The 10,862-nt window shown below is 37.8% G+C and overlaps 1 non-coding gene across 1 annotated transcript; it reads right to left on the reverse strand.

Annotated features, from left to right (window-relative positions):
* Nucleotides 1–8,002: 8,002 nt before the first annotated feature.
* Nucleotides 8,003–8,084, reverse strand: Trnal-aag. The gene has a single exon. It is a non-coding gene; the product is annotated as a tRNA-Leu (tRNA).
* Nucleotides 8,085–10,862: the final 2,778 nt, after the last annotated feature.

Here is a 10,862-nt window from a genome sequence, read left to right on the forward strand (position 1 = left end):
CCTCACGCTGGACTGATCACCGAGATAGAGTGGTGAGTAGAGCTTGAGCTTACAGCCGCAAATACTAGTAACTATTACAAGCTTTGATGCGAAATGCACAGGAGAATATAGAGCGAGTAACAATAATAAATCAATCTAGTAATATTCGCGATGGGAACAAGTATTTATTTTGAAATATGACAATGAATTTTTAAATAAATTGGGAGTACTTTTATTTTGAAAATAAAATATCCTAGCTCAAGAAAATTCCTAATCCTAAAAAAATTAAAAATCCGAAAATTCCAATCCTAAAATCTCAATTAATATCAAATAAATAATTTTCTCAAAGCATTGGTTGGGATCAATAATATTATAAAGCATGACAAATAAATAAACTTTCCAAACGAACGGTTTGGAAAGTTGCGAACAAATGGCGGATTGTTGCAGCAAACGCTACGACCACACCATATCGGATTTAGGAACTTCCATGCATGTGCTAAAAATATTGACCACCGGTTCTAGCCTACAATAAACTAACTTAACCACCAATAATACTCCATTGTACGGTTCACCAACGCCAATGCGCGCTCGATCGCACTCTGGTATGAAATTTAAAAAAGTGACATCTGTGATATCGAAAACACAAGAAATTCCGTTATAAGTGTAACGCATACTCTTGTTCAATTGTTTATTCATCACTAAGGCAGCTCTCTCGGCGTCAACTTCACTGTTCTCTCAAAAGAAGATAGTGAGCCAGTCACGTGTGAGGCGCCCAGGCTGCCGGGCTCGCCTGATCAATATACGGAGGACCAGCGCGTCTGGATAAAGTCAAGATCAAGAAGTAAGTGAAAAATATGGCCCGCCACAGATAAGGCGGAGGAGAATTCGTAGAGGCGCTACTGTTTGCATTTTGCCTTGCGGCGAAATGCCGGAGCTAACGCAATGCCTTCTGCCGCGGCCCAAATGGCGGAGCAGATTAGGGAGATAACATGGATGCACGACCTATCTTTAGGCATAGAATTTTGAATTGACTGGGTCATTCTGCTCGATGAATTTTAATACTCTCGCAAAAGCAATAGAGTATACCGTTTTCATTCAGAAATGATTTTATGAACTGTGCTCAAATTAAACTGTGTTAAAACTACAAAGCGGGTCTAGGTCTCGCTTAGTTTATTTGCGGAACTATAAACAAAGCATGGAATGAACGCTCGCTTTTGATCTAAACGAAACAGCAGACGTGAGGGAAACTTTTACATTGGACCATCACAAAACTCACGATGACGTAATAACTTTGGGGATACAGTTCCTCATTTCTCGCGGGGAAAGTGATCACAAGCTGCAGAAGAAGCTCATCTGCTGAGTAGCTCCGCCATTAAAAACACATAAGCGGCAAAACACCTCAGGAGTTACCCTAGGGACGAATTACTGCAAGCCAAGTTACCTTGAACGCGTCTTTTTACGTGAGCGTCTTCTCGCCATATCGAGCTCTTCATCGATGCCAGAACTGCGGCCAGCACCAAAGATTAACTTGTTATTGCCGGCCACTTGCACGTACTTTTCAGAAAACTTGAATTATTTCCTAAGTTTTTTTTCCTTGAGTGCTCTAAGAACGTTGGAAATACTTGATTTGAATAACAGATTAATATTTACTGAAAAATATGTAATTAGTTTGTTGATTAATTCAGGAAATGACAGAGTATATAGCTTAGATAATTTTTTTTATATTTTGTTGGTCTTAGCACAGCACATACGGTGTGTGGGGCAGGATCTTAAAGTTTCTTGTATATTTCATCATACCTTCCATCTTTATTTAAGTTATTTTTCTCTTTCTGTTTGTGTGTCACTAAACATGCACCGCTTGCGGCTCGCGATTTTTTCTCGCGTTCCTTATGCCTCTCATCCTACGACTAGAAAGCAATTATTAACATAATTTTTTGCAATAAGGATGAGCCGTTGAAGGATCGAACTAAACTGCATTTCAAAGCGTGCCTGCAGGATTTTCCTTTTTGATATATTTATTTCAATAAAAAGTGCCAAGCAATTAATTGAAGTTGCATGTATGTACCGCCAGCGCCTGCCTCTAGAGGCCAAGCGAGAGTCTGGCGGTGACGTGGCTCGAGATGAACGGCCGGACTGGCGCCGAATTTTACAGTCTTTCGCCCAGGCCAGTTTTGCGGAACCGCCCGCCGCTCTGTCGCTGTCCGGACGAGGCAGCGCCGACCCCTGGGGTCATGAATCCTGTGGTAAGGTTAGGATAAGGTTATGATAGGTTACGAAGCCAGGTTTGGGGTGAGTAAACGGGGTCATGGTGGGTCGAGAAACGTGAGTCGGGATGACTCAACGAGGAAACGGTTGGGTAAGACACCTTATCGGATGATATTAACTTGGCTTAGATGTAATGAGTACACCGCAGATTACGCAGGAATTTTATAGAGAGAATGACTCATAGAGCAATGATGATTTTTTGAGTTGGTCAGCGGAGTAAATATAATATTAGGCTTCCTCCAGATGAATTAATTATGAAAGATAAAGAGGCTAGGTGATGGGACGGAAGAGTTTCAAGTTACGTACTCCGCAGTTACCCACATGGAATTGATCAATATTTAATTGAGACTTGAATTTTTAGGTATTTAAAGTATTCATTTGACCAGAGCGGAAATAAAATTCATTTTATCAACTCCAAAGAATACTTTTTCATATTTCGTTCGTCACAATATTATTCGATGCGCACCTGGCGTTAGCGCATTTATTGTTAGCAGACACGTTCTCTGGTCACACATTGCAAGTTCCCACGTCAACGCGTTTGTGCCGAGCAGCATGACAATCCGCGTTACGCCAGTAGAAGAATTATATACTAATGATCAACTTATGCAACTAAAATTAAGTTGCAGTCTTTTTTACATCTAAAGCCGTAAAATATGTGCCATAGATCCAATCTAATCCAAGAAGTTATGTCAAAATAAACGATTTTTTTTTCTGTAAAGGAAATCAATAAATATTGATATGCAATATGTTATTTACCTTGCCTGTAACGAATATTTTTTAGTATATTTCTAACCAATAAATGTGTCATTACTATCCAAATGAATGTAAAATAACCACAAAATAATCTGCATTGAACTAATAAATAGTTTGTGTCGATAAATGCGTTAGGCTGCACGAACTACCCGCGAAAGAACGCAATTAATTAGAAGGTCGCTTAGCATAATGACGGAGAATCGCTCCTCCTCGCAACTTTGCTAATTACTCGCCCTGGAAGACTTCTTAATGCCCCACTCTGCCTTCAGATTTATTATGAACAAAAATCGGAGGCGATCATTATCTACATGCAATAGATTGGGAGCGGCCCGCCTCCTCTGTATGGCGGACGGTCGAATAGGGATTTTTTTCGCGATACAACTCCGTAGACTTTTTGACTGAATTATTGTATGTATTTGATTTCATATATATTTGATTAAAACTCTCTGAACACATGACGTATATTTTGATATTGTTATAAATGTCAACACTGAAATGGAACATTTAAATGGTCGTATATCAGAACGTACAGAATTTCAGTGTTGAATCACAGTAAAAATGTCTTAAGTTAGGGCAATTGTAAGTGAGTAATTGGGATGAAATCATGAAATTTCAAGATTTTAAAATAAATAATTTTCCTGGAGCGTAAAACTGCCACGTATCTTTTATCACTAAATTAAAAACGAGAATGTAACTTCCGATCATCGGATGCATCTTATTATATTCGCAGTTTAAGATTGAATTTTTTTTTAAAGCTTCGTATTATTTTATTTGCAATTTTTATACATGTCCTGCCTCGATCCAGTATCCTAACTGCTCCATCTTTCCACTCCCACTGCTAAGTACGTATTATGTATAGACCAATTTCCTCATACGTAATGTGTTTCATGTTCTTCCATCATTACAATTTACTTTGTTGTTCGTTCCCCTCCTTTATAATCTTGTGCTACAGCAAAGCTCTGCCATACGTACGATGGCCCAAGCGCACACTAAGCAACTTTGGCAGCAGTTTCAGCCGCCTCTTAAAAACTTTACTTCTTGAACGCGCCGTAAAAACCTGGGCACAACTTACTCGAATATTAAATAAGAAGCGTCGAGAGAGCAAAAATTTTTATTATGATATGCCGTAACTTTTTAGGGAGCTCGTGACAAATGTTCTGAGGGACAGCAGGAGACGAGAAAATTATGGGAGTGGCTCTCGCCGTGCTCTGTAGGGGACTGTATTATTCTCAACTTACGTACCACATGTAGAATATTAAATTACTTTTTTAAATGATACTTATTACATAGCATGTGCAAGTAATGATTGTTTACTGTCAAACATAATCGTGAAGATACTCTGTCGTGTTTATTGTGGCGACCTTGGACGTAAGTCAAGTATATTGTATGCGTCTTGCTTGGAACTTAAATTTTTTAGATCAAGTTCGTCATCGAAAACATGGAAATATTAACCTCTGCTATCTTAATCTCATACCGGTTACTTGATTAACTGATTATGAAGATAAGCAATCTGTGAGAGTCTCTCACTGTCTTCAAATGTTAGAAAGGTTTATGCGACCTAAACTCATGCCTTATATTAGCTATAATTTCTGTTCAAATAATATGTCTGTTAGCCTGCTGTTTTGTTACGAATTGGCATCTAGTCGGTCATACACAGACTCGGAAACACTATGAATTCTGATCAGGTTTTTGCCCATTTAAAGAATGTGTTCTATTCTATAAAAGCACGAAATTATTTATACCCTTAAATTTCAGAAATCAATCACAGATCAATTTACAAATTTTCGTCGTGCAATCGAATGAAGTGTTCGGTAGCATGTCGTCAGACTGACGTTGATGTACAGCCGCTTTGGGGGATCGATCGACGTATGCAAAATAGGTGTTTAATATCTCGCCTCAAAATCATTCTATGAAATTCTTCATCAGCTCCTAGCCTTCAGGAACAGGACAGAAAAGACAATCGGCAGCCGACAAGGAAAATTCTCTTTTGAGGTTCGCCCTTACATCAGCTGCGAAAATACGATATCGGTATCGAGTATTGAGGCAAGAAAATTGTGGGAAAACGCTGATGTAAATATAAGTGAAAGGCCGTTGATATCGGCCAACAAACTTGTCTAAAATATTGTGAGATCGTTTCGTGAAGACCGCTTTGTAAACATCCCTGAAGCATGCATGAAATATGCAAATAAGGCTTGTATAGACTGGCTGCCTTTTTAGAAAATCTTCTCGAGTGATACGACCGAACAGTTTCGGAAAATATGATTCTTAGAGCGTTTTTGATAAAATTTTTAACGCCCAAATCTGATATTTTCCGAAAGAAAATTCATAAATTTTTTGACGAAGCGCAATTATTATTACTGATAGGGTAATATAAAATGACACATTTGTGTGCGTTATTTGACTATCGCTTTTCCAGCATGCTCAGCTACTATGAAGATTCTGCGCGCATCAACAAACGATGTTGCAGGTTTGGGTCTACTAACCTGTAGTAAAATATTCACCCGAACACAGCACCCAATTTAATACAACCGAAAAAAATAACCTGAAGTGTAGACATGGAAATAATTAGAGTTCGGGTTAACTTCCCATGAACTTTCCCGGTTTAAAGGCAAATAAAGCTTCCAATAAGATGTTCCTTACAAGGCCTCGGCAGGGTCCGATAATCGGCCTAAAGAATTGCGCCTCTTGGAGTTGAAATTGAAGTCTCTTGGCGCAGAAAATTGAGAGAAAGCTGCCAAACTCCAGACTTTAGTCCTTGCAGTCTCCAGAGGAAAGATCGCAAGGTTAGGGACTCATCCAGAATTGAAATTCGGGACCACATTGTCTTGGAGCTCGGGCTGGGAGTTGAAACTTTCTGTTGAACCCTGGCTGACATGGAAACTGAGATAACAGTATGAAGTTCTGATGTTGAAAGTGTCTTATAAGACCCAGCCAAATTCGAATTGAATACTTCCTCCGATCAGCATTGAGCTTCTGCATGATTTACGATTAGGAAATTACGGTTAAAATATACGGTTCACGATTAAGAATATACGGTTCACATAAACGCAAAGTTCCAATATTTAAACATGAGATCTCGAGTGTAATTAAAACCACAATGCTTAAAGCACTCGACGGTACACTCATCATAAACCCATGATTTTCTATAACTTGAAAACATTTGGAGTGAATCGCGCCCAATAGTATATATTTTTTGTTCGAAAAGTATATTTTTTCAGTAAGCCTATCAGAACTAACACTCGATCAGGTTAAAGTTAAACTACGAAAACAACATTATCGTATTTCTCATGCTTCAATACTCATGTAGTTCGGGCAGACGTTAAAGATGTTTCCGAGTCCCCTATGCAACTATACGTCGAGCTTCCTAAGAAAACTTTAGGATTACTCGAAATTCATTGCCTGAGGACGGCGCGAGAAGTGCTGCTTGGGGTGCTGCTCTATTTCTCCACTTTTTTCTTACTATTTCTGTGCTATTTCACCGCAGTAAATAATTGGAATAAACATCCATCTTGTTTATTTGGGCGCTACGGCAAACAACGATGGGCTACAAGCAAGTATTCATAAAATAATCCAAAAAAAGCCACTTATTACAAAATCTTAGTTTATGTAGATTTCTATATACCTTAGTTTATGAAGATCTTGCTTTCGTCTTTTTAAATGCATTTTTTCCTTACTAAAAATTTCAGGGAATATTATTCTTTAATTTAAATTATAAATCTTCAAGCCAGATTCTTTTGTCCACCTCAAAACAATCACTTCTATTGTATTGTATTGTTTTTGGAAAGAGGGAAAACATGCTTTTTAATACATGTTTTATTTTGTAAACTCAACCTTGTTTCTATTAGTAATAATTTTAATGTTTGTTTATTACATTAATTATACTAATGAACATTTTCAAGGTAATCACAATTGAAACGTTAAAACAATAGTCTATATGAATTTCTGAGCAAATTTTTCATGAGTTCTTTAGCTACTCTGTAAATATCTGCGACGTGGTGGGACGTTTTTGTCCGCAGTCGCCGTTGTTGAGACGCAGAGCGCGAGTGCCAAGCCTTGTTTAGCGACGGCCATCCAAATGCACGACTCAAAGTGTCTCACATTAGCTTGAAATAAACACGAAATTGCATAAAAACTATTAAAAACGAAAATATTAATATATCAAGCTTTTCTCATATATGCTTTGAAACTCAGAATATGTTCAAGTTTCTCAGAATATATTCAATTTATGAATATATTCTCAGAATATATTTATTTATAATTAAGCCTTTAGAACAATTAAGAAAACTTAACTTGCTAGAGAATTTAGAGTAAATGAAAGTTATTCGAAACAAAATTGCATGTACGAGATCTTGAAGGCTACAAAAAACTACAGTTGCATTTTAGTTGATGATTTTTCAGAATGGCTTTACTCATTGCAGTTGTACGAATGCTCATTTATTCGCACATTAACGAAAATAGACTTCTCACTTATTTGGGAAATGTTTTTATGTTTCAGCTGATTATCGAAACATCACCTGAATAAGAATTTATAATTGTTATTTTTCATGATGTTGTTTCTTCGTTTAAAGAAAATCCAGGCAAACGCGAATTTTTCTTTTTTTCCTTATTGTAATGGGATAATTTGTTTACGATAGTAAGGTTAGTTTTCTTATATTTAGAAGAGATTTCTCCCTCACACAGTCACACTCACGCATAGCGCGCAGCACAGGTAAGCGAGCAGTTCTTTATCAGCCTGCTCGCGGTCGCCTGATAACAAACTCTTGTATACCTCGACGGCTGCATTTATACACGCCTAAATAAATTGTTACACGATATTTTACTCTCAAGATTAAGCAGCATGGAAGAAAGCCTTGTGCTATTGCAATTCTTTGTTGTATACATACATTGCTGTTCTTGTAAACTGTATAGTAATTATTTTGTTATTCAAAGTTCCGTTTATCTTCACGTTATCAAATAATTTTTGTTCTCATTATTAAGCAATTCAAGTGAAATATCAAAACCATTCTGGCAGCGGTGGGATTCGAACCCACGCCTCCGAAGAGACTGGTGCCTTAAACCAGCGCCTTAGACCGCTCGGCCACGCTACCCTGCCTATGCCTGACGGTGCTTATTTTTTATTTAAGTCAACTGCATCAGCCAACTACAGTACCTAACAGCCAATGGCACATCAAATAAATTAAATTATTTTTTTATATTGATATAAACTGCGATCTTAATATTTCTCATGACTTGAGCGAGGCACATTCTCGATTTACTGGCGATTACTCCATAAGAGGCAGCAAGGCACACCAAAAACTTGAATTGGCGGGATCAAACCGAAAAAACACGACAAGTGTCACTTCGTCCTAAATAATATTGCTATTTTACTGTTGTATAATTTTATTGTTAAGTCCTTTTGTTGGATTAATATATTTATTTCAAGAGGTCAAGTGTGTGCATCATGTGTCGTCCCCTGCGGTAACTAACACAATAGGATATCGGAAGGCGCATTTTATACCTTTTACAGATGCGAGTGAGATTTACACAGGCTGCATGACTGACTGGACTTGCACCGATGATCATTGTTGGACCAAAATTATATATTATGCCCAAATATTTATATACAACCGACAATATACTACGCTGGTTAATATATTTCATTGTTTTTTTATTACAAAACTTATACCTCTTGGAAACTTTTTTATAGTACTGCGAGTCTGTTAAAACAATGGCAAGTGTTGAATCATATTCATCATAAATATTAAATCATATTCCCTTCGCCGAAGCTATCAATTCTTAAGTCATAACTAACTCTAATTACATCATGCCAATTAATTATGTAAGACGATTTATACAGGACAATTAGAATATAAAAATTCCATGCCTGAAACAATTCTGTAGTTTCCTCAGCTTCCGTGACTTAACTGCGGAAACTTTTTTTGAGGACGTGGGCTTTTCCGTATGTGGTCACCATCGCTACGCCGCTATTCTTCTTAGCGGCAAGAATTATTGATTCTCCAGCCATCAGTCAGATTTTTTCGGTTGGTGCTAAGTGCTGAACACAAACTTTAGCGCTAATCTCGGGCCCCTCATGCATTAATCTTCCTGTCCAGAGGGGATGGGCGGCGCTCTTCCATTGCTGGCTGCTTTGGGGAGCACATACTTATTGTAATAGTTTTTAAAATATTTTTGAAGACTTTTGTGATCTAGGCAGGTTTTCCTGGTTGCTGAGATGCTGATCGTAAGGAGCATATGCCATATTGTAATTGCTATTAAGTTATGTTTTAAATATGTATTATTATGTATATAATATCGATTGGAATTTTTCAGGTTGTCATGATGCTTGCGACCCTCGCGCAAGTTCCCAAGCAGAAATGTGGAGAAATTTTTCGCACTGTATAAAAATGTACACATTAAACAGATGTGCGAATTTTATATGTATCAACCTCAAAATAATAATTTCTTCTGTATGGGTTCCATGATGTTTCAATTAATTTTTATTAATCAATGCGTGTTTGGCATTCTCATTCATTTCTGAAAGTTCAAATTCAATTTTATTGTCTTCACTTAAGATAGATTTAAAAAAATTATTCTAAAACGAATTGAACTGTCTTTATATTTTACCGTCTATCTTAATGCCGATGCGTGCCCTCACGAAAACAGAGATTGCTACGACGTAAGAAAAAAAAACTATTGTAGTTTACAGATGCTTGAAGAGCTCTAGAGAACAGCTTCTGAGATGAGCTCCAGAGAACAGTTTTTGAGAAAAACTCCATAGAACAGCTCCAGAGAATAGCTTTTGATAACAGCTCCAGAGAAGAGGTTTTCCGAACAACTCCAGAAACTAGCTCCAGAGAACAGCTTCTGAGAACAACTGCAGAAACGCAGCTTCAGAGAACAGATCCGGAGAACAGTCCCAGCTCGGACGCTAAACGGAATTTATTTGGCCTCGCCGAAGAATTCGGACTTATGGGGAGGGGAAGGGACATCTGTTCAATATGTTGGCGCATCAAATGTGCTTAGTGCAGTAAATCTAATTAATATCATTGAAATTTGATAACATATTTATAATCAACCGATTTGTTCCACGCTGGTCTACGTCGTATTCAGTCAATTTTACGAATCGGCAATGAGTTCCTAGGCAAATGTTTAAGAATTCTTAATTTTTACGTGGGATGTATATCTCAATGAGGAAGAATGTAAATCGTTATCTGAGCAAAAAGTGAAATGTTACTATTATTTTCACCTGCATCATTACGGCTGTTATTCATTACGCGCAAAATTACAGCTGTTATTCATTACGCGCAACATTACGGCTGTTATTCATTACGCGCAACATTACGGCAGTTATTCATTACGCGCAACATTACGGCTGTTATTCAGAAAGCAGCGCCGCTCTGACGTTCTCCCGTACGCGGAGCCTGACAGTCCGCTTTGTCCCGGCTCCGGAGAGGCAAAACTTTGCAACTTTTTCTGCCTGCTTCCGTTTTCCGTCCTTCAAGTCCCGGGGTTTCCTTCACAGTTTTTGGGTTTCCTCGAATATGTTGTTGGTGATATCAAAAACCCTGGGCGATAATGTCGCAAAGACCGAGTTCACCGTAAATTTGTAATCGGATAATTTTCTCGTAAATTCAATGATAATTTCTGAATAGGCTGAATAGATTCATAATATCCTACAAAAATCAATTTGCAGGTCAGTAGCCTCCTAAAATGCCTCACTGTGCAAATGCTCAAAACATGTACTGAGCTAGAAATGAAGATGAGAATCACTTATCAATGCTGCCATGAATTTGTAGTTACATTTTGCGGGATTTTACAGAAGAAGTGAACCTTCTAACCAACACTGGGAAATCAGGATAGATATGAGTTAGCATTCTTGGTCCCGG

The sequence above is a fragment of the Hyalella azteca genome, unplaced genomic scaffold, assembly GCF_000764305.2.
Source record: "Hyalella azteca isolate HAZT.00-mixed unplaced genomic scaffold, Hazt_2.0.2 contig17751, whole genome shotgun sequence".
NCBI lineage: Eukaryota > Metazoa > Arthropoda > Malacostraca > Amphipoda > Hyalellidae > Hyalella > Hyalella azteca.